We start from the raw sequence: 25,263 nt of genomic DNA, 5'->3' as shown, positions 1-25,263 counted from the left end.
AGATTGGTTCCACTGCATGATCTCTAACCTCTTCAGGATGTTTAATATTCATGTACTGCAGATAATCAAATGATATGCCCAGGAATGGTGGGAAAGTAGAAGGCTGTTCTTTACATAAGAATAGCCATTGTTTGGAGTAGAAAGGTGGCCACTCTTTAGGCCACAGTATGTAACATAAACTGTGACCTGGCATGAAAAGGCAAGTTGGACACCCTGCACTAGCAGTCTGGACTGTAAGAATGGAAAAAATTTATAAGTTGGCACTTGGACAGACTGAAAGAGGAGCAGACATGTAGAGAGTAGTAGACTTACAGTAATGGTAGAGGAGAGCCTCTACCTTACTCACCTCTTTCTTCCTAAATGTGTATGATTATTTAGACAATAGGGTCAAGGGAATAGACAAAACTGTGCAACTCCTCTCTCTTATGGATATCAGATACATGGGCCTGGCCAGGGCAGATTTAGGTCTTGTGAGACCTGAAGTTCATACAGCTTTGAGATGTCCTCTTAAAAAAGAATACAAATTCAACACAGGCACAAAAGCAATCAAATGCATTTAAAAATTGCTGCAACTTTGTATTGAGCTACATAATGGTGTAATCAAATTACTCTTATATGGCAATCATTGACTTACCAATGAATAAACATAGGAGTTTTGCCACCAAAACATTGCTTTCTTCAGGACATTTAACTGGGTCTGTGGCAGTTTTGCAATGCTTTTTGTCTGGAGGTCAGCAAGATGGTGGAAAAGGAAGTCTTGGGTTTCATTCCCCTCCACAGGAAAATCAACTAGAACTACTCATAGACAAAAACAAACACCTTGGTGAAAACCCCAAAACGTGGGAATAAACCTGAACCACTTGTGTGTTCCATGGAATTGAATAAAAATCTACATTGAAAGGGCAGGAGAATCAGTCTCACTTTGACTATGTCATCCCTCTGCCTTCCATAAGTTGGCACAGTGCCACACAGGGTACTCCCCAGGGCTTATAGTTTCTACAGTGAGAAAAGAGAACCAGGGAAGTAGACAGCCAGCTTCCCTAGGATTCTGAGAAGCTTCCCAAGAAGCCCACTCTGTCCTCACCTCATGGGGACTGAGGAACATAGGGGAAACCGTGTAGTTAGACCTCCTGGGGTCAGGCAGAAACAAAGCAAGGAGGTGGGGCCCACAGAGATCAGCACATAGATTTTTGTGAATGTACCTATCTTGCTGGATAGAAGAACCTAGCCAGACGCCTCACCTGAATTCAGGGCAAAGGGAGAAGCTCAGGCTTCTAGATAACCTGAAGGCAAAGTTTGTCTGCCCAGGGTCATTATGAACGAGCTGGCCCATCCAAAATCATAGGCTAGACCAAATAGTGAAGGTCTATCCCTGCCAAAGAACTCCTGTAAAAGCCAGGAGAGTTGGCTTTCTCTATAAAGGCATAAACACCAATGCAAAGACATAAGGATTACAAAGATTTAGGAAATCATGATACCTCCAAAACAAACAAACAAAAAAACAATGAGAAAGCTCCAGCAATGGACCCTAGAGAAAGGCAGACCTATGAAATGATAGAAAAAATGGAGAATAATCTACTTTTAAAAGTTCAGTAAACTTCAAGAATATACAGATAAAAAATTAAATGAAATTCGGAAAATACACAAACACCACCAGAAATCTGACAAATAAATAGAGATAATACACAAAGAAACAAATAGAAATTCTAGAGATGAGGATTACAATGACCAAACTGAAAAATGTCATAGGAAGCTTCAACAGCTGGCTCAGTCAGGCTGAAGAATCAGTGAACTCAGAGGCAGAACATTTTAAGCTACTTAATCCGAGAAGCAAAAAGAAACAAGAATGAAAAAGATGAAGAAAGCCCATGGGAATTACGTGACACCATCAAGAGACCTAACCTATGCATAATAGGCATTCAAGAAACAGAAGAAAGAGAAAAAGGGCCAGGAAGAGTTTTTTTTATTATTATTATTTATTTATTTAGAGGCAGAGTTTTGCTCTTGTTGCCCAGGCTGGAGTGCAATGGCATGATCTCAGCTCACTGCAACCTCTGCCTCCCAGGTTCAAGTGATTCTCCTGCCTCAGCCTCCCTAGTGGCTGGGATTACAGGCACCCACCACCATGCCCAGTTAATTTTTTTTTTATTACTATACTTTAAGTATTAGGGTACATGTGCACAATGTGCAGGTTTGTTACATATGTATCCATGTGCCATGTTGGTGTGCTGCACCCATTAGCTCGTCATTTAGCATTAGGTATATCTCCTAATGTTATCCCTCCCCACTCCCCCCACCCCACAACAGTCCCTGGAGTGTGATGTTCCCCTTCCTGTGTCCATGTGTTCTCATTGTTCAATTCCCACCTATGAGTGAGAACATGCGGTGTTCGGTTTTTTGTCCTTGCGGTAGTTTACTGAGAATGATGATTTCCAGTTTCATCCATGCCCCTACAAAGGACATGAACTCATCATTTTTTACGGCTGCATAATATTCCATGGTGTATATGTGCCACATTTTCTTAATCCAGTCTATCGTTGTTGGACATTTGGGTTGGTTCCAAGTCTTTGCTATTGTGAATAGTGCCACAATAAACATATGTGTGCATGTGTCTTTATAGAAGAATGATTTATAGGACTTTGGGTGTATACCCAGTAATGGGATGGCTGGGTCAAATGGTATTTCTAGTTCTAGATCCCTGAGGAATCGCCACACTGGCTTCCACAATGGTTGAACTAGTTTACAGTCCCACCAACAGTGTACAAGTGTTCCTATTTCTCCACATCCTCTCCAGCACCTGTTGTTTCCTGACATTTTAATGATCGCCATTCTAACTGGTGTGAGATGGTATCTCATTGTGGTTTTGATTTGCATTTGTCTGATGGCCAGTGATGATGAGCATTTTTTCATGTGTTTTTGGCTGCATAAATGTCTTCTTTTGAGAAGTGTCTGTTCATGTCCTTTGCCCACTTTTTGATGGGGTTGTTTTTTTCTTGTAAATTGGTTTGAGTTCATTGTAGATTCTGGATATTAGCCCTTTGTCAGATGAGTACGTTGCAAAACTTTTCTCCCATTTTGTAGGTTGCCTGTTCACTCTGATGGTAGTTTCTTTTGCTGTGCAGAAGCTCTTTAGTTTAATTAGATCCCATTTGTCAATTTTGGCTTTTGTTGCCATTGTTTTTGGTGTTTTACACATGAAGTCCTTGCCCATGCCTATGTCCTGAATGGCGATGCCTAGGTTTTCTTCTAGGTTTTTTATGGTTTTAGGTCTAACATGTAAGTCTTTAATCCATCTTGAATTAATTTTTGTATAAGGTGCAAGGAAGGGATCCAGTTTCAGCTTTCTACATATGGCTAACCAGTTTTCCCAGCACCATTTATTAAATAGGGAATCCTTTCCCCATTGCTTGGTTTTGTCAGGTTTGTCAAAGATCAGATAGTTGTAGATACGTGGCATTATTTCTGAGGGCTCTGTTCTGTTCCATTGATCTATATCTCTGTTTTGGTACCAGTACCATGCTGTTTTGGTTACTGTAGCCTTGTAGTATACTTTGAAGTCAGATAGCATGATGCCTCTGGCTTTGTTCTTTTGGCTTAGGATTGACTTGGCGATGTGGGCTCTTTTTTGGTTCCATATGAACTTTAAAGTAGTTTTTTCCAATTCTGTGAAGAAAGTCATTGGTAGGTTGATAGGGATGGCATTGAATCTATAAATTACCTTGGGCAGTATGGCCATTTTCACGATATTGATTCTTCCAACCCATGAGCATGGAATGTTCTTCCATTTGTTTGTATCATATTTTATTCCATTCTGCAGTGGTTTGTAATTCTCCTTGAAGAGGTCCTTCACATCCCTTGTAAGTTGGATTCCTAGGTATTTTATTCTCTTTGAAGCAATTGTGAATGGGAGTTCACTCATGATTTGGCTCTTTGTTTGTCTGTCATTGGTGTATAAGAATGCTTTTGATTTTTGTACATTGATTTTGTATCCTGAGACTTTGCTGAAGTTGCTTATCAGCTTAAGGAGATTTTGGGCTGAGACAATGGGGTTTGCTAGATATACAATCATGTCATCTGCAAACAGGGACAATTTGACTTCCTCTTCTCCTAACTGAATACTCTTTATTTCCTTCTCCTGCCTAATTGCCCTGGCCAGAACTTCCAACAATATGTTGAATAGGAGTGGTGAGAGAGGGCATCCCTGTCTTGTGTTCGTTTTCAAAGGGACTGCTTCCAGTTTTTGCCCATTCAGTATGATATTGGCTGTGGGTTTGTCATAGCTCTTATTAGTTTGAGATACGTCCCATCAATACCTAATTTATTGAGAGTTTTTAGCATGAAGGGTTGTTGAATTTTGTCAAAGGCCTTTTCTGCATCTATTGAGATAATCATGTGGTTTTTGTCTTTGGTTCTGTTTATATGCTGGATTACATTTATTGATTTGCATATGTTGAACCAGCCTTGCATCCCAGGGATGAAGCCCACTTGATCATGGTGGATAAGGTTTTTGATGTGCTGCTGGATTCGGTTTGCCAGTATTTTATTGAGGATTTTTGCATCAATGTTCACCAGGGATATTGGTCTAAAATTCTCTTTTTTTGGTTGTGTCTCTGCCAGGCTTTGGTATCAGGATGATGCTGGCCTCATAAAATGAGTTAGGGAGGATTCCCTCTTTTTCTATCGATTGGAATAGTTTCAGAAGGAATGGTACCAGCTCCTCCTTGTACCTCTGGTAGAATTCGGCTGTGAATCCATCTGGTCCTGGACTCTTTTTGGTTGGTAAGCTATTGATTATTGCCACAATTTCAGAGCCTGTTATTGGTCTATTCAGAGATTCAACTTCTTCCTGGTTTAGTCTTGGGAGGGTGTATGTGTCCAGGAATTTATCCATTTCTTCTAGATTTTCTAGTTTATTTGCATAGAGGTGTTTGTAGTATTCTCTGATGGTAGTTTGTATTTCTGTGGGATTGGTGGTGATATATCCTTTATCATTTTTTATTGCATCTATTTGATTCTTCTCTCTTTTCTTATTAGTCTTGGTAGTGGTCTATTGATTTTGTTGATCTTTTCAAATAACCAGCTCCTGGATTCATTAATTTTTTGAAGGGTATTTTGTGTCTCTATTTCCTTCAGTTCTGCTCTGATTTTAGTTATTTCTTGCCTTCTGCTAGCTTTTGAATTTGTTTGCTCTTGCTTTTCTAGTTCTTTTAATTGTGATGTTAGGGTGTCAATTTTGGATCTTTCCTGCTTTCTCCTGTGGGCATTTAGTGCTATAAATTTCCCTCTGCACACTGCTTTGAATGTGTCCCAGAGATTCTGGTATGTTGTGTCTCTGTTATTGTTGGTTTCAAATAACATCTTTATTTCTGTACCCTTCATTTTGTTATGTACCCAGTAATCATTCAGGAGCAGGTTGTTCAGTTTCCATGTAGTTGAGCAGTTTTGAGTGAGTTTTTTAATCCTGAGTTCTAGTTTGATTGCACTGTGGTCTGAGAGACAGTTTGTTATAATTTCTGTTCTTTTACATTTGCTGAGGAGTTCTTTACTTCCAACTATGTGGTGAATTTTGGAATAGGTGTGGTGTGGTGCTGAAAAAAATGTATATTCTGTTGATTTGGGGTGGAGAGTTCTGTAGCTGTCTATTAGGTCTGCTTGGTGCAGAGCTGAGTTCAATTCCTGGGTATCCTTGTTAACTTTCTGTCTTGTTGATCTGTCTAATGTTGACAGTGGGGTGTTAAAATCTCCAATTATTATTGTGTGGGAGTCTAAGTCTCTTTGTAGGTCTCTAAGGACTAGTTTTATGAATCTGGGTGCTCCTGTATTGGGTGCATATATATTTAGGATAGTTAGCTCTTCTTGTTAAATTGATCCCTTACCATTATGTAATGGCCTTCTTTGTCTCTTTTGATCTTTGTTGGTTTAAAGTCTATTTTATCAGAGACTAGGATTGCAACTCCTGCCTTTTTTTGTTTTCCATTTGCTTGGTAGATCTTCCTCCATCCCTTTATTTTGAGCCTATGTGTGTCTCTGCACATGAGATGGGTTTCCTGAATACAGCACACTGATGGGTCTTGACTCTTTATCCAATTTGCCAGTCTGTGTCTTTTAATTGGAGCATTTAGCCCATTTACATTTAAAGTTAATATTGTTATGTGTGAATTTGGTCCTGTCATTGTGATGTTAGCTGGTTAGTTTGCTTGTTAGTTGATACAGTTTCTTCCTAGCCTTGATGGTCTTTACAATTTGGCATGTTTTTGCAGTGGCTGGTACTGGTTGTTCCTTTCCATGTTTAGTGCTTCCTTCAGGAGCTCTTTTAGGGCAGGCCTGGTGGAGACAAAATCTCTCAGCAGTTGCTTGTCTGTAAAGGATTTTATTTCTCCTTCACTTATGAAGCTTAGTTTGGCTGGACATGAAATTCTGGGTTGAAAATTCTTTTCTTTAAGAATGTTGAATATTGGCCCCCACTCTGTTCTGGCTTGTACAGTTTCTGCCAAGAGATCCGCTGTTAGTCTGATGGGTTTCCCTTTGTGGATAACCCGACCTTTCTCTCTGGCTGCCCTTAACATTTTTCCTTCATTTCAACTTTGGTGAATCTGACAATTATGTGTCTTGGAGTTGCTCTTCTCGAGGAGTATCTTTGTGATGTTCTCTGTATTTCCTGAATCTGAATGTTGGCCTGCCTTGCTAGATTGGGGAAGTTCTTCTGGATAATATCCTGCAGAGTGTTTTCCAACTTGGTTCCATTCTCCCCGTCACTTTCAGGTTCACCAATCAGATGTAGATTTGGTCTTTTCACATAGTCCCATATTTCTTGGAGGCTTTGTTCATTTCTTTTTATTCTTTTTTCTCTAAACTTCCCTTCTCACTTCATTTCATTCATTTCATCTTCCATCACTGATACCCTTTCTTCCAGTTGATCGCATCGGCTCCTGAGGCTTCTGCATTCTTCACATAGTTCTCGCGCCTTGGCTTTCAGCTCCATCAGCTCCTTTAAGAACTTCTCTGCATTGGTTATTCTAGTTATCCATTCGTCTAATTTTTTTTTCACAGTTTTTAACTTCTTTGCCATTGGTTTGAATTTCCTCCTGTAGCTTGGAGTAGTTTGATCGTCTGAAGCCTTCTTCTCTCAACTCGTCAAAGTCATTCTCCGTCCAGCTTTGTTCCATTGCTGGTGAGGAGCTGCGTTCCTTTGGAGGAGGAGAGGTGCTCTGCTTTTTAGAGTTTCCAGTTTTTCTGCTCTGTTTTCTCCCCATCTTTGTGGTTTTATCTACTCTTGGTCTCTGATGATGGTGTTGTACAGAAGGGTTTTTGGTGTGGATGTCCTTTCTGTTTGTTAGTTTTCCTTCTAACAGAGAGGACCCTCAGCTGCAGGTCTGTTGGAGTTTGCTAGAGGTCCACTCCAGACAGTGTTTGCCTGGGTATCAGCCGCGGTGGCTGCAGAACAGCGGTGGTTGTAGAACAGTGGACCTTGGTGGACCACAAATGCTGCTGTCTGATCGTTCCTCTGGAAGTTTTGTCTCTGAGGAGCACCCAGCCGTGTGAGGTGTCAGTCTGTCCCTACTGGCTGGGTGCCTCCCAGTTAGGCTGCTCAGGGGTCAGGGATCCACTTAAGGAGGCAGTCTGCCTGTTCTCAGATCTCCAGCTGTGTGCTGGGAGAACCACTACTCTCTTCAAAGCTGTCAGACAGGGACATTTAAGTCTGCAGAGGTTACTTCTGTCTTTTTGTTTGTCTGTGCCCTGCCCCCAGAGGTGGAGCCTACAGAGGCAGGCAGGCCTCCTTGAGCTGAGGTGGGCTCCACCTAGTTCGAGCTTCCTGGCTGCTTTGTTTATCTAAGCAAGCCTGGGCAATGGCGGGCGCCCCTCCCCCAGCCTCACTGCCGCCTTGCTGTTTGATCTCAGACTGCTGTGCTAGCAATCAGCAAGACTCCGTGGGCATAGGACTCTCTGAGCCAGGTGCAGGATATAATCTCCTGGTGTGCCGTTTTTTAAGCCCATTGGAAAAGCACGGTATTAGGGTGGGAGTGACCTGATTTTCCAGGTGCTGTCTGTCACCCCTTTCTTTGACTAGGAAAGGGAACTCCCTGAACCCTTGTGCTTCCCAAGTGAGGCAATGCCTCACCCTGCTTCGGCTCACACACGGTGCGCTGCACTCACTGTCCTGCACCCACTGTCTGGCTCTCCCTAGTGCGATGAACCCGGTACCTCAGATGGAAATGCAGAAATCACCCGTCTTCTGCGTCGCTCACGCTGGGAGCTGTAGACCAGAGCTGTTCCTATTTGGCCATCTTGGCTCCACCCACGAAAGGGCTAATTTTTGTATTTTTAGTAGAGAAGGGGTTTCACCATGTTGGCCCAGTGTCTCAAACTCCTGACCTCAGGTGATCCACCCGCCTTGGCGTCCCAAAATGCTGGGATTACAGGTGTGAGCCACTGTGCCTGGCACGAAGAGTATTTTATTTATTTATTTATTTTTTTGAGACAGAGTCTTGCTCTATCGCCCAGGCTGGAGTGCAGTGGCGCAATCTCGGCTCACTGCAAGCTCCGCCTCCCGGGTTCACGCCATTCTCCTGCCTCAGCCTCTCCGAGTAGCTGGGACTACAGGCGCCCGCCACCACGCCCAGCTAATTTTTTGTATTTTTATTAGAGACAGGGTTTCACCGTGGTCTTGATCTCCTGACCTCGTGATCTGCCCGCCTCGGCCTCCCAAAGTGCCTGGATTACAAGCGTGAGCCACCGCGCCTGGCCAGGAAGAGTATTTTTAAAAAATAGTGAATGAAAACTTTCCTAATCTGAGGAAAGAAGGTAACATCCAGGTACAGGTAGCACAGAAGTCCCAATTAAATTCAACCCCAAGAGGAGTTCACCAAGATATATATTAATCAAACTGTCAAAAACTAAAGACAGAGTTCTGAGAGCAGAAAGAGATGAGAAATATATCATATACAATGAAGTCCTAATATGTCTAGAGATAGAATTCTCAGCAGAAGTCTTGCAGGCCAGGAGACAGTAGGATAACATATTCAAAGTGTTGAAGAAAAAAAAGACTGCCAACCAGGAATATTTTATTCATTACTTTCTGCCACCAACTTGGTTCCATGCTCCCCCCACAAAATGCCCAGTAAAGACAGAGAAACTGTCTCTGCTACGGAGCATTAATAGCCAGAGCCATAGGCTAAGATAGGGTCTGTAACAGAATCTAACAGTGATGAATCAGTATCGGAGCTTGAGGAATAAAATTCCACACAGGCAATGACCACACAACAAGCCCAGTTGTCAGCAGCAGCTGAAATTGATGAAGAACCAGTCAATAAAGCAAAACAGAGTTGGAGTGAAAAGAAGGCACAGAAGGTTATATCCAAACTGGGTTTTAAGCAGGTTACAGGGGATACTAGAGACACTATTTGGAAATCTAAGAATACTCTGTCATCACAAAACCAGATGTCTGTAAGATCCCAGCATCAAATACCAACATGGTTTTTAAGGGAAGCTGAGATTGAGGTTTATCTGAGCAAGCACAGCTAGCGGCTACTGAGAAATTCAAAGTTCAGGGTGAAGCTCTCTGAAACATTCAAGGAAACATACAGCCTCTTCCAACTGTACAAGAGGAGAGTAAAGAGGAAGTTGATGAAACATGTGTGAAAATTAAGGACACAGAATTGGTCATGTTGCAAGCAAATGTATTAAGAACAAAGGCAGTTCAAGCCCTGAAGAACAACAGTAATGATATTGTTAATGTGATTATGGAATTAGCAATGTAAGCATCTGAAAACAAGAACTTTTTTTTTTTGGTGTTTCAAAAGAGTAACTGCAGCTTGACTTGAAATTTGTACTCTTTCTATCATTAATAAAGTTATGGTTTCTTGTTAGGTAAAAAGGAATATTTTATCCAGAAAAGCTGTCTTTCAGAAGTGAGGAAGAAATTAAAAATTCCCCAGACAAACAAAAGCTAAGGAAGTTTATCACCACTAGACTTACCTTTACAGGAATTGCTAAAGGGAGTTCTTTAAACTGAAACAAAAGGTTGCTAAATAATAATGCTAAACATATGAAAGCACAAAACCTAATGGTGTAGGTAATACAGAGCAATAATCAGAATACTCTAGTACTGTAATAGTGATAAATAATTATATTTTGAGTATGAGGGTCAAAGGGCAAAATTGTTAATAACAACTAGAGCTAAAATAAATTATCAAGGGATACATATCACAAAATGATGTAAATTCAGACATCAAAAACATAAAATGTGGGAGGGGAGTAAAAGTTTAGAGTTGTATGCAATAAAAGTTAAGCTATTATCAGCTTGAAATAGACTGTTATAACATACTCTGTGTAAACGTCACGATAACCAAAAAGCAAAAGTAAATAAGAGATGGAAAAAACAAAATTTAAAAAGATTCAGAACATACCACTACAGAAAACCATCAAATCACAAAGGAAGACATCAAGAGAGGAAGAAAGAAACAAAGTATCTATAAAACAATCAGAAAACAATGAACAAAATGGTATTTGTAGGTTCTTACCTAGCATTAATTACCTTGAATGTACATGTATTAAATTCCCCAGTTCAAAGACATAGAGTGAATGAATGGATAAAGAAACAAGAGACAACTATATGCTATCTACAAGAGATTCACTTCATTTTTAAGGACACACATAGACTGAAAGAGAAGGGATGAAAAAAGATATTTCACAAAAAAGGAAACCAAAAGAGGGCAGAGGTAGCGATACTTGCTTGTATCAGGCAAAATAGATTTTAAGTAGAAAATTATACAAAGAGACAAAGAATGACATTCTATAATGAAAAAGAGGTCACTTCATCAAGAGGACATAAAAATTATAAACACATGTGCACTTCACAGTGGAGCACCTAAATATATAAAGCAAATATTAAAGGATCTGAAGGGAGAGAGAGATTGCCGTTCAATAACAGCAGGGGACTTCAATACAGTGCTTTCAATATAGAACAGATCATGTAGACAGAAAATTATTGAGGAACCATTGGACTTAAAGAACTCTTTAGACCAAATGGACCTAACAGACATATGCAGAACATTCCAGCCAACAGCAAAAGAATACACATTCATTTTAAGAACACAGAGAACATTCTCTAGGGTAGATCATTTGTTAGGCCATAAGACAAATCTTAGCAAATTTAAGAAGATTGAAATCATATCAAATATTTTTTCAACCACAATGGTATGAAACTGAAAACTAACAACAGGAGAAATTTCAGAAAATTCACAAATAAATGTCAAAAAACATACTACTTAGCAATCAAGGTCAATATAGAAATTAGGAAATTAAAAAATATCTTGAGACAAATGAAAATGGAAACATAGTATATCAAAACTTGTGTAATGCAGCAAAAGCAGTTGTAAGAGGAAAGTTTGTAGCAATAATGCCTACATCAAAAGAGAATAATGATTGCAAATAAACAATCTAATATCACATCTAAAGGAAATACAAAAAGAAGAATAAAGTAAGCCCAATGCTAGCAGAAGAGTAAAGATCAGGACAAATAAATTAAATACAGACTAGAAAAACAATATGCAATATTGATGAAACTAAGAGTTGGTTTTTAAAAAGGATAAACAAAATTGACAAACCTTTAGCTAGACTAACCAAGAAAAAAGAAAAAAGACTAAAATAAAATCAGAAATGAAAGTGGAAACATTACAACCGACACCACAGAAATACAAAAAAAAATAAGACACTTATGAAAAATTATAGGACAAGCAATGGAGAAACTTAGAGGAAATAGATAAATTCCTAAACATATACAACCTGCTAAGACTGAATCACAAGAAATAGAAAACCTGAACAGACTGATAATGGAGTGAGGAGACTGAATCAGCAATAAAAAGTATCCCATTGCTATAGTTTGAATATGGTTTGTTTATTCTCACCAAAACTCATGCTGAAATTTGATCCCTAATGTGGTGGTGTTGGCAGGTGGGCTCAATGGCAGGTGCTGGGGTTATGGAGGCAGATCCCTCATGAATGACTTGGTGCCATTCTCCTAGTAGTAAGTTCTTGCTTTTGAAAGACTGGGCTAATTCCCACAAGAATGGATTAGTTCCTATGAGAGGAGGTTATTATAAAGCCAGAATGCCCCTCAAGTTCCCGGCTCTGTGCCCATGTCTGCTTTTCCTTTGATCTTCTCTGCCATGTTGTGATGCAGCATGAAAGCCCTCTCTAGAGGCCGGGGCCATGCATGACCTTAAACTTCTCAGCCTGCAGAACTGTGAACTAAATAACCTCTTTTGTATATAAACTACCCAGTCTCAGGTATTCTTTTACAGTGACACAAAATGGACTAAGACACTCATCAAAGAAAAATCAAGAACCTGAAGGCTTCATGACTGAATTCTACCAAATGTTTAAATAAAAACTAATACTAATTCTCTACAGACTTCCAAAGAAAATTGAAGGGAGAGAATACTTCCAAATTCTTTTTGCAAGGGCAGCAATAACCTGACACCAAAGCCAGACAAGAACATCACAAAATAAGAAAACTACAGACCAATGTCTTTGACAAATATAGACGCAGAAATCTTCAACAAAATGCTAGCAAACTCAACAATGCATTAGAAGGATCAATCACCATCAACTGGGATTTATTTCTGGGATGCAAGGATGGTTCAACATTCACAGAACAATAAATGAGAGACACCATATTAACATAATCAAGGAAAAAGCATGATTATTTCATTAAATGCAAAAAAATGCATTTGACAAAATTCAACATCTTTTCATGATAAAACCACTCAATGAATTAGGTATAGATAAAATGTACTTCAACACAATAAAAGCCATATATAACAAGCCCACAGCTAACATTATACACAATGGTGAAAAATTAGAAAACTTTCCTCTAAGATCCTGAACAAGGCAAGGATGTTCATTCATGCCACCTCTATTTAACTTAGTATTGAAAGTCTTTGCCAGAGCACTTGGTCAAGAGAAAGAAATAAAAAGCATCCAAACAGGAAAGAAGAAGTGAAATTGTCACTGTTGGCTGACAACATGATCTTACACATAGAAAATCCTATAGATTCCACCAAAAATCTGTTAGAACTGATATATAAATTCAGTAAAGTTTCAGAATATAAAATTAACACACAAAAATCAGTGGCATTTCTCTACATTCACAACAAACTTTCTGAAAAAGAAATCAAGAGAACAATCCCATTTACAATAGTTACAAAAAATGAAACACTTATAAATTTAACAAAGAAAGTGAAAGAACTGTACACAAAAAACTATAAAATATCAAGGAAAGAGGCCAGGCATGGTGGCTCACACCTGTAATCCCAGCACTTTGGGAGGCTGAGGCGGGCGGATCACGAGGTCAGGAGATTGAGACCATCCTGGCTAACACGGTGAAACCCCGTCTCTACTAAAAATACAAAAAATTAGCCGAGCGTGGTGGTGGGCACCTGTAGTCCCAGCTACTTGGGAGGCTGGGGCAGGAGAATGGCATGAACCCGGGAGGCAGAGCTTGCAGTGAGCCGAGATCATGCCACTGCACTCCAGCCTGGGCGACAGAGCAAGACTCCATCTCAAAAAAAAAAAAAAAAAAAAAATCAAGGAAAGAAACTGAAGAAGACACAAATAAATTAAAAGATATTCTGTGTGTTCATGTTCTGGAAGAATTAATACTGTTAAAAGATCTATACTACCCAAAGTGATCTACAGATTTAATGCAATTCATGTAAAAATCTCAATGTCACTTTTCATAGCTATAGAAAAAGCAAATTTGGCCGGGTGTGGTGGTTCATGACTGTAATCTCAGCACTTTGGGAGGCCAAGGCAGGCAGATCACTTGAGGTCAGGAGTTCAAAATCAGCCTGGGCAATATGGTAAAACCCCATCTCCACTAAAAATACAAAAATTAGCTGGGCGTGGTAGCACATGCCTGTAATCCCAGCTACTCTAGAGGCTAAGGCAGGAGAATTGCTTGAACCCAGGAGGTGGAGGTTGCAGTGAGCTGAGATCACGCCACTGCACTCCAGTGCCTGGGCAACAGAGTGGAGACTCTGTCTCAAAAGAAAAAAAAAAAAAGGAAATTGAACCACAAAAAACCCAAATAACCAAGGCAATGATGAACAAAAAGAACAAAGCTAGAGGTATCACACCAACTATAGTTGATTTCAAACTATACTACGAAGTGATAGTAATTAAAAGGGCATGGCACTGGCATAAAATAGACACATTGACCAATGGAACAGAACAGAAAGCATAGAAATGAACCTGTTCATCTGTGGTCAACTAACTTGACAAAGGTGCGAAGACTATAAAATGGGAAAAGGACAGTCTGTTCAATAAGTGGTGATAGGAAAACTGGATATCCATATGCAAAAGAATAAATTTGGACCCTTTTCTCACCCCATATACAAAAATTTAACTAAAAATGGATTAAAGATTTAAACATAAAACCTGAAAACCACTGGAAAAGAACACAGGGGAAAAAACTACATGACATTGCTCCAGGCTACGATTTTTTTTTTTTAGATTTGATTCCAAAAGCATGGGCAACGAAAGCAAAAATAGACAACTGGAATTACATAAAAATAAAAACTTCTGTACAACAAAGAAGACAATTAAGAGAGTAAGGATGCAGACTACAGATTGGGAGAAAATATTTGCAAGCCATACATCTGATAATGGATTAATATTTAAAATATGTAAGGACCTCAACTATATAGAAAGAAAACAAACAATCCAATTTAAAAATGGGCAAAGAATCCGAATAGATGCTTCTGAAAAGAAGACATATGAATGGCTAACAAATACATGAAAAAAATGCTTGACATTATTAATCATTAGGGAAATGCAAATTAAATCCACAATGAGCTATCACCTCATACCTGTTAGAATGGCTATTACCAAAAAGAGGAAAGATAACAAGTGCTGGCTAGGGTGTGGAGAAAAGGGAATTCTTGTACACTGTTGGTGGGAATGTAAATTAGTACAGCCATTATGGAAAACTGTATGGTGCTTCCTTTAAAATCTGAAAACTGATCTACCATATGATCCAGCAATGCCACATATGGGTGTTTCTCTGAAATATTTAATATCAGTATGTCAAAGACACGTCTACACTCCTATGTTCATTGCAGCCCTATTCACAATAGTCAAGATATGGAATCAACCTAAGTGTCCATCACTGATGAATGCATAAAGAAAATGTATATATACACAATGGAATACTAAATAACCTACTCAGCTTTAAAAAAGGAAGAAATTCTGGGCTGGGTGCAGTGGCTCACGCCTGTAATCCCAGCACTTTGGGAGGCCAAGGCGAGAGGATCACCTGAGGCCAGGAGTTTGAGACCAGCCTGGCCAACATGGTGAAACCCTGTCACTACTAAAAATACAAAAAAATTAGCCAGGCATGCTGGCAGGCGCCTGTAATCCCAGCTACCTGGGAGGCTGAGGCAGGAGAATCGCTTGAATCCCAGAGGTGGAGGTCGCAGTGAGCCGCTCCAGCCTGGGCAACAGAGTGAGACTCTGTCTCCAAAAAAAAAAAAAAAAAAAAAAGGAAGAAATTTTGTCAACATGGTTGGAATTGGAGAAAATCATGTGAAGTGAAATAAACCAAACACAGAAAAACAAATAACACAAGACAAATAATACACGTTCTCACTTGATTTTGGTATTGAAAACAATTGAATTCATGGGAACTGAGAGTAGAATGGTGGTTACCAGAGGCTGAAGGTTGGGGGAATGGGGAGATGATAATCAAAGCCTCAGTTACATAGTAGGAATAAGTTGGATTTTTTTGAGATCTACTGCACAGCGTGGTAAATACAGCTAGTAATTGAGTACTGTACATTTTAACATCACTTAAGATAATAAATGTCAAATGTTCTCATCACAAACATTTCAAATATTTGAGGTGATGGATAAGTTTATTAGCTTCATTTAACCATTCCATTGTATTAAAAAAATCCTAGCATAACTTTATACTCCATAAATATATACAACTATAATTTGTCTATATGTATATAATTAAAAAAACATTTTATCTGGAACCACCAGACTTAATCAGGTCAAGATGTGCTAGCTGCACACTAAGATTTGATTTGATACATTGGGGTGTGTAAAACATATGACCTCTCACAGAGATATAAATCCCACTGCTTGTAGAAGTGCTATAGGTGTATGCTCTAAAAATGTAGAAATTTAATTTGACATAATTTCCATAAAATATATGGTGCATTTGGAATCATATGTGCTCCACTGTCAAGCATATTTCTGACAGCAGGGAATGTTCATTTTGACAAGATGGTGATGAGAAACAAATCTTTTTCTTACAATTATACATATCTGATGATATGAAGAACATTCCACAGAGTAGCTTCTGGCTTCATAAATTTCAAACCTTGCTTCCTGAACTCTGCTTATGGTACTGAGTGTTATAGGATGCATTCTTATCACTTTACAATGTTTTCCCCAACATAAAGCCGCTGTGTTGTGTGTTGGCATGGTGGGTGGAAGGAGACAGGTAGTATAACTGTAGACCAAGGGACTTCAAGTCATAGAAACTTTTTTTTTTGAGACAGTCTTGCTCTGTCACCCAGGCTGGAATGCAGTGGCACGATCTCAGCTCACTGCAACCTTCCGCCTCCGGGGTTCAAGCGATTCTCCTATCTTAGCCTCCCCAGTAGCTGGAATTATAGGCGCCTGCTACCACACCTGGCTAATTTTAGTAGAGACTGGGTTTCACCATGTTGGCCAGGCTGATCTCAAACTCCTGGCCTCAAGTGATCCTCCTGCCTTGGCCTCCCAAAGTGCTGGGATTACAGGCGTGAGTCACTGAGCCCAGCCTGAGTCATTTAAACTGAATCCCATTTAACCCAAACTATATCTGAAATTCCACTTTAGCTGAATCCCCTCAGTACCATGACCATTTCAAAGACATGAGGGTATGAGTGATAGATGGTAACTCTAAGTGGAATGAGACACCAGTCTAAATAGATTTAACGTTTTACTTTTATATGTGAGCATGTGAACACATGAGAATGGCCTGTCCAGGGAGGGGTCCTAAAGCTTAAGCTTCATTAGCTTTGTAGTAAATTCATCTCCTCATCTGGGCTTGAAAAGCTTGCCTAGCATGTAATCTGGAGGTTCCTAATAGGGAAGATTCACTACTCTCATATACTGATTGAAGAATAGGCATCTTTCTTATGCTCTTTGAAGATGACAAAGGTGTAAGAAATATTCACGATCCAAAGAGGTAATAATTGTCTTTTGTATCAGATGTGATATTAACATTTCTTGAAAGCAAAAGGAAAGCATGAGTTAGCTGTAACCTGCTGCCTAAATTAAGCAGTAAAAATAATTCCATAAGAGAGTAACTCACTCCCAAGAGAAATAAATGTCATGTAAATAATATGAATGAAGGGTACCTGTGTGTCAGGCAGAATCAGCCTGAATGTTTGTAGCCCAGGGGCTGTATCCTGACCTCAAGCCTCTTGCTGATAAGTAATTTCGAGTCATGTGGGATAAGAAATATGTTGCAGTCTACGAATTGTCTACCCAGTACATCAACTCACCTGAGATGATAAAAGTGTTCCCTTAGAGCAGGATTTAGCAAACATTGTCTATAAAGAACCAAATATAGTAAATATTTCAAATATTTATGGAGGCTAAAATTTGAATTGCATAACATTTTCATGTGTCACAAAATATTTTAATTTTGATGTTTTTAACTATTAAAAAATATAAAAAATTTTTCAAAGTTTGAAGGCTGTACAAAAACAGGTGGCATGTGATATTTTGCCCTGGACTGTTGTTTACTGACCTTTGTTCTAAAATATACAGAGAAAAGATTTGGGATTAAGCTGATGGCAGGTTTAGAAGGATACCACTTTTCTGTTCTGCATTTCTATGCAGAAGATATTTCTCAAATTACAAATAATGCAGTATATCAGCTGTATATCAGCTGTTTGGTAGGCGCCATGCTGAAAATCTAAAATGAATGACGCGGATCTCCTCCCTCAAAGTGCTCAAATGCAACACAATCGCTTTCCCAACCCATGACTTTTGATTGGCTGTTGGTGATTTGGCTTGTCTTGGCTATTGGTTTGAACTGATAGTGTATCTTATAGAGACACGGTACCAATGCAGCACCATGGGCACAACCCAATTTGGCAAGAGATCCCTGGCAGCCAAGTGGGCAGCACCTTGATTACCAAGATGGACTGGCCACCCTGTCTGCATCTGGTGTCCTCTTCCTGCCACTGTGCTCCTTATGGGTCCCTGTTACTATAATGAGTTTTGAAGTTCAAGAAGCTTTTGCACAGAAAGGATTGGTTCCAGTTACTTGCATTTTCAAGAAACATCAATCTAGGAATAATTAAAAACATCATTTACATAATGAAAAACATGTTACATAATTAAAAACATCATTTTCATTAACTTAAGTTCAGCATATAAATCTTATTAATTCCATTTATAAATCTGTATCTAAAATAAGAATTTTACCTTTCCTTGCTCTTTGATTACTGTTTGATTAATTTAAGTAAAACAGGATAAACATCCTTAAATAATCAGCCTGTAGTTTATCAAATTCCCTTAAGCATTTTATATTACATTTGTAAAGTTATTCAATGAATTTTATTTCAAATGCCTGACCAGACAAGCCTACTACCCAAACAACAAAACCTTTAATATATGTAAACAATGTAAATTAAATGTATAAATATAGAAACCCAATAGTTCTTTCAAGCATTCCAACTTTCAACTTAAAAATCATTAAGTTTAGGCTGGGCGTGGTGGCTCACGCCTGTAATCCCAGCACTTTAGGAGGTCGAAGCAGGCAGATCACCTGAGGTCAGGAGTTCGAGACCAGCCTGGCCAACATGGCCAAACCCCATCTCTACTAAAAATACAAAACAACTAGCCAGGTGTGGTGGTGGTGGGTGCCTGCAATCCCAGCTGCTCAGGAGGCTGAGGCAAGAGAATCGCTTGAACCCAGGAGTTGGAGGTTGCAGGGAGCCAAGATTGTGCCACTGCACTCCAGCCTGGGTGACAGAATGGGACTCCATCCCCCGCCCCCCAAAAAAACCTAAGTTTATAATCACATATTTTAAAGTGAAATCCCCCAGCTAATCCATCAGATTATCATGTCAAATTCTCTTAAACATTATAAGCATAATAAATACCAAACACACAGATTGTTCCAGTGATTATAAAACCTACACTTAAACTTAATCCCCCAAATACAAATAATATGGGTCAAACTACCTTCACTAAGTTTTAAACATTCTAGTGTAGAAAGACTTTTAAGTTTGGGTCAGCAAACTGACCTGCCATATCTGGCCTGCTGCCTGTTTTTCTATGTCCTCAAGCTAGGAATGGTTTCTGCAGTTTTAAATAGTTAAGAAAGAAAAGTAAAAGAAGATGATTTCAACACCCATAAAGGTTTATGGGAACACAGTTATGCTCATTCGTTTCCATATTGTCTATGGCTGCTTTGGGGCTACAACATCAGAGTTGAGTCGTTAACACAGAGATCATATGGCCCTCAAACCGAAAATATTTGCTCTCTGTATCTTTACAGAAAGTTTGTTAACCCTGTTTTTTTTATTTAGAAGAAACCTAAATAAAGGATCATTGCAACAGAAACTTTTGCCTGAAAGGAATTTGGGACCAAAGGCAGAGAGTGTCTTTCAGAAGGCTGTTTATTGTCCACCTTCCTCCACTTACCCAGAGCACTAACAACAGAGGTTGAGGACAGGAAAGAAGGGAATACAAAGGGAAGAAAAACTCTCTTTTGGTGTAAAAACAGAGATCCCCTCCTACCATATGGCCACCTACCCTCCCCCTTCTCCAATGCAAGTGATACTGATTCTGAGCAGTTTAGAGCCTACTGGCAGCTGTTAAGCTGTGGGGGTGCTTCTCATAGCATGCTTAGGAGGAAGTGGTACGAGAGGGTGGTTTCCCTAATCCATCTACCAACACAAGTTGAGATAGCATCATTTAGGTGAGAAGAAAGTTCTGACCCTTTGGTTGCCATTAGTTTGCCTTTCAGTAACCTCATGAAAAGAATTGTTGAGATGCTTCCAGACTATTATTCAGGGTTCAGTTTTCCTAGTTAGAAGCCTCAATGTCTTTAAAGTAAGAAAAAATAATCAAAACTGGGTTGCATTTTAGTCTCTTGTTTTTGGGGTTTGGCAAGAGTATGTTTACCTAAGTTGATAATAAAGTCAGAGATGGGGGCTTGCAGATTTAATTGGAAATAGTTCTTGAAATTGAGTGAGTGTACACACATGCATGTGTGAGCATCTATTGACTGTTATGTCCCTCAAGCATGAATTAATTAGCACCTTGTTGTTACCATGCCAGCCTGGAATATTCAAGGTAAGTTCAGCTGCAATGGATTTAGCAGGAATCAGGCTCTGACCATGCTGAGTCACAGCACTCCCAAAGTTAAAAAATACCAAATGCATGACAGTGCTCCCATGATTGGCTAATAGGGTGGTAGTTATTAGTTCATCGAGATGTCTTATTTAAGGGGAATGTGTTGGTGGTCTTAGTTTTATGGCCCTGAAGTAAGAACCAAATGCCAGGTATAGTTTCAGTATAGTCACCCCCAAGTGTTATAGGCCCAGAGCGAGGAGAGTTGCACTCCTGAGTGGGATGATGATTTGTTGGAGGTTGGTAGATTAAGAGACCAAAAATCAGTAGGGGATATCCATGTTGATGAGGGATGTCTTGACTGAAATGTGCTATGTCTGATGAACCAGTATATGTACTATGTAATATTAAGTAATATTAAGTAATGTAAGATTTATAGTACTGATCAATATCCATGTGGGGTAGGTTTTATTGTATGGTTAATGACAGTGGATGTGCGACAGTTGATTAAGGGATTATTAGTACATGCTTATATGCATGTGGACTGGATTTTTAATGTATTGTTAAACATGAATGTACTATGTACTGTTAAGCATTTATAGTACTATATATTATTCATGGGGACTAGCAGTAATGTACGAAGTACATAAAAGCAGTATTATAGTAGTGCTAGTTGATTAATACTGACATGGTAGCCAAAGTATATGCTGAGAAAGAATTCAGGGAATCGTTTAATTAGAATTTCAGCTTTGGGTGTTGACGGTGAAGCAGGATACTTTTTCCCGGAGTTGTCCTGGGGAAGGATCCTCCATTTCTGGTTTACAAGACCAGAGTATTGAATTATACTGCAAGAGCATCTTCATTTAAGCAGTTTATTTTCAATTAGGCCAGAGAGTGGCATAAGGGTAAGGATGATAGAGGAGTACACAATAGATGCTGTCTGTTTGATGGTGATAAAAGGGTATTGGACTGGTTGTCCCCCAACTCATGTGAGTGTAAATAGGTCAGCTACTAAGATTCAGAATAGGCCTTTACTCAATGGTCAAAATATTATGCTTTGTTGTTTGCACATGTGAAGTACAGGAATAACTGCCAGAATGAGAATGGGGAACGCAAGGGCCAGTATGTCTCCTAGTTTATTAGGGAAGGATCATAAGATTGCATAGGCAAACAAAAAGTACCAGTCTGGTTTGACGTGGGGTGGGTTGTTGAGGGGGTTGGCTAAAGTGTAGTTATCTGGGTTGTTCAGGAGGTCAGGCAAAAACAGTACTAGAGTTATTAGAAGGAGCAGGATAAAAATTAAACCTAAAATATCTTTGGTTGTGTAGTGGGGTGGAAAGTTATTTTGTCAGGGTCTGATGAAACCCCTGAAGGGTTATTAGATCCTGTTTCATGTAGAAATAAAAGGTGAACAGCTGCTAGAGCTGTAATGATGAAGGGTAAGATGAAATGGAAGGCGTAAAATCGTGTAAGGGTGGCTTTGTCAACTGAGAGCCCACCTCAGATTCATCGCACAAGGTCAGTTCCAATATATGGGATGGCTGATAGATTTGTAATTATTGTAGTGCCTCAGAATGATATGTGGCCTCATGGGAGCACGTAGCCTATGAATGCTGTCGCCATAGTTGTGAGTAGGAGGATAATGCCGATATTTCAGGTTTCTAGAAATGCAAATAATCCACAGTATAAGCCCCGGCCAACATGTAAGAAGAGGCAGATGGAAAATATAGAAGTGCCGTTAGCATGAAAATAGCAGATTATTCAGCCGTAGTTTAAATCTCGGCAGATGTGAGTGACTGAAGAGAAGGAAGCTGAGGTGTCTGATGTGTAATGCATGGCTATAAATAGCCCTGTAATGATCTGGAGGGTTAGGCAGGCACCAAGAAGTGAGCTGAAGTTTCATCATGTAGAAATTTTAGATGGTGTGGGAAGATCGATGAATGAGTGATTAATAATTTTTATTAGCTGATGTGTTTTGCAGGGATTGGTCATTAGCGTTCTTATAGTTGAAATACAATGAAGATTTTTCATGTCATTAGTCATGGTTATAGTCCATGTGGGAATAATGGCATATACTGCATTTTTATTAAGTGTCCTTTTGGTTATAGGGTTTGCGGGTTTCTCTTCAAAACCTTCTCTTATTTATGAAGATCTAGGGCTAATTATCAGTGGTGCTGTAGGTTGTGGTATCGTGTTGAATTTTGGTGGGGCTTTGTGGGGTTGATAGTCTTTATTTATTTGGGTGGCATGATGGTTGTTTTTGGTTATACTACAGTGATGGCTACTGAGGAGTACCCTGAAACAGGAAGATCAAGTATTGATATCTGAATGGCTTTATTATTAGGATTTTTAATGGAATTGATGCTGGTTTGGTGAATAGTTGAGCACGATGAAGTGGGAATCATGATTGATTTCAATAGTGTAAAGAGTTGGATGATTTTTGAGGGCGAGGGGGCTGGGTAGTTGTGTGAAGATTCTGTGGGTGCAGCTGCCTTGTGCAGCTATGGGTGTTGGTTAGTGGTAGTTGCTGGTTGGTAATTATTTGTTAGTATTTATGTTGTGATTGAAATTACTTGGAGTAACAGATAATTAGGAGGAGGGCTAGAAGGGATGGAATAAAAAAGGAGACAAAGTAGAGTTTAATTAGGCCTGAGTAGATACCATAATGGAGGGTGAAATTTGGGTTTGTGTGATGGGCTTTGGTATAGATTTTTCTAGTCAAATTGGGTCTAGTAGAAGTGAGGCTGGATTTTGGCTTGTGAATAGGCCTAAGTGGGGGATTGTATGGTGAATTGTGGCTGAATAAAATCCTAGTATGTTGGAGAAGTTGAAAGTCTGTAGAGGGTGTTTTAGTTTAAGATTATTAGTTATAAAATTAAGTTCCATTGCTAGTGAGAAACCTAAGATGGTCACACCGAGGGCTGTGAATTTCAGGTGGGGTGGCATGGTTGTTTGCAGGGATGAAACAGGAATGGTACTGCTGGTGATGAGGAATCCGGCAAAGATGCTACCGATTGTTAGATGCTTGAGTTAATTAAGAAGAGGTTATTTTTGTTAATAGTAATTAGAGTCATGAAGCGAAGTTGTCCTATTAGTGCACAAAGAAAATAATACGGGTACTATAGACAGCTGTCAAGGAGGTGGCAATAGGGTAATAAAAGGGGCTCATGGCCAGGTGCAGTGGCTTATGCCTGTAATCCCAGCATTTTGGGAGGCTGAGGCAGGAGGATCATGAGGTCAGGAGATCGAGACCATCCTGGCCAACATGGTGAAACCCCATCTCTACTAAAAATACAAAAAAATTAGCTGGGCATGGTGGCATGTGCCTGTAATCCCAGCTACTTGGGAGGCTGAGGCAGGAGAATCGCTTGAACCAGAGAGTCAGAGGTTGCAGTGAGCCAAGATCGCACCACAGCACTCTAGCCCAGGAGACAGTGTGAGACTCAGTCTCAAAACAAAAACAAAAAAACAAACAAAAAGGGCTCAGGCGTTGGTGTAGGATGTGTTTGCAGCTTCAATGATGAGGTCTTTAGAGTAGAAGCCTGTGAGGAAAGGTATACTTGTAAGTGACAGTGTGCGGATAATAAGGGAGGAGGAAGTGAGGGGCAAAGTCTTGAATAGCCCTCCTATTCTTTGGATGTCTTGTTCATCATTGAGGCTGTGGATGATGGACCCTGAACATATAAATAATATAGCTTTGAAAAAGGCGTGGGTGCAGATGTGAAGGAATGCTAGGTGTGACTGATTAATGCCAATTGTGACTATCACAAGGCCTAGCTGACTTGATGCAGAATGTTATGTTTTTTTTTGATATTGTTTTGTGTTAGAGCACAGATTGCTGGGAATAAGGTAGTAACAGCCCCCAGACATAATGTAAGGGTTTGGATTGATAAATTATTTTCTATTAAAGGGTAGAAGCAGATGAGCAGGAAAACTCCTGCTCCGACTATAGTGCTGGAGTGGAGTAGCGCTGAGAATGGGGTTGGATCTTCTATGGTGATGGAAGTCAGGGATGGAGGCTGAATTGAGCTGACTTTCCTGCTGCTGCTAAGAGAAGGCTAATCAATGGAAGGGAGTTGGGGGTGGGATCTAGAATAAACATTTGTTGAAATTCTCATGTGTTAGGGGATGGGAGGAACCATGCCATAGCTAAGATAAAACCAGTATCTCCGATGTGGTTGTACAGGACTGCTTGGAGGGCTGCTGTTTTAGCATCTGCTCGGCCGTACCATCAGCCGATTAGCAAGAAGGATGATTCCTATGCCTTCTCATCGGATAAAGAGCTGAAAGAGGTTGTTGGCAGTAACCAGAATATTGTGATAAGGAAAATAAGTAAACATTTGGAAAACTGATTCATGTTAGATCTGAGTTTATATATCATGTTGAGAATTCTATAATAGATCAGGTAACGAATAGTGCTACTGGGATAAATATTGTAGAGTAGTCGTCTAGTTTGCAACTTAGAGTTTGAGGGTCTGGATCATCATTCAATGTCAGTTTGAGATAATGACTTCTTGGTCTGTGCATATAAACGTTGCAGGGATGAGGCTAATGATGAAGGCACATGTGATAGGTATTTTTACATAATTTGGGTATGAACCTTTTTTGCAGGTGTTGGTTAAGGTAGCAGTAATTGGTGGGATTAAGGGGACTAGGGCTGTTGTAGCAGTGGAAGAATACATGCTTGTTACTTTTATTTGGAGTTGCACCAGTGTTTTTGGTTCTTAAGACCAACGGATGACTCTCATCCTTTAAAAGTTGAGAAAGCCATGTTGTTAGACAGGGGGCATGAGTTAGCAGTTCTTGCATACTTTCTCGGTAGATAAGAAATTGCAGGCTTCTATTGTTAGATCCACAATCTAATGTGTTGCTTAAACTACAGCTACAGCATGCAAA

The 25,263-nt window shown here is 39.6% G+C and overlaps 1 protein-coding gene and 1 pseudogene across 1 annotated transcript in view; one reads left to right on the top strand and one right to left on the bottom strand.

Moving 5' to 3' along the window:
* CPA6 (carboxypeptidase A6) overlaps positions 1-25,263 on the bottom strand; it is a 331,342-nt gene that overhangs the window by 146,926 nt on the left and 159,153 nt on the right. The window lies entirely within an intron of this gene.
* Positions 9,112-9,758, top strand: LOC105737623 (annotated as a pseudogene).

The sequence above is a fragment of the Nomascus leucogenys genome, chromosome 16, assembly GCF_006542625.1.
Source record: "Nomascus leucogenys isolate Asia chromosome 16, Asia_NLE_v1, whole genome shotgun sequence".
Lineage (NCBI taxonomy): Eukaryota > Metazoa > Chordata > Mammalia > Primates > Hylobatidae > Nomascus > Nomascus leucogenys.
The sequence above is the reverse complement of the archived record's forward strand: the minus strand, read 5'-3'. Positions and strand labels throughout refer to the sequence as shown.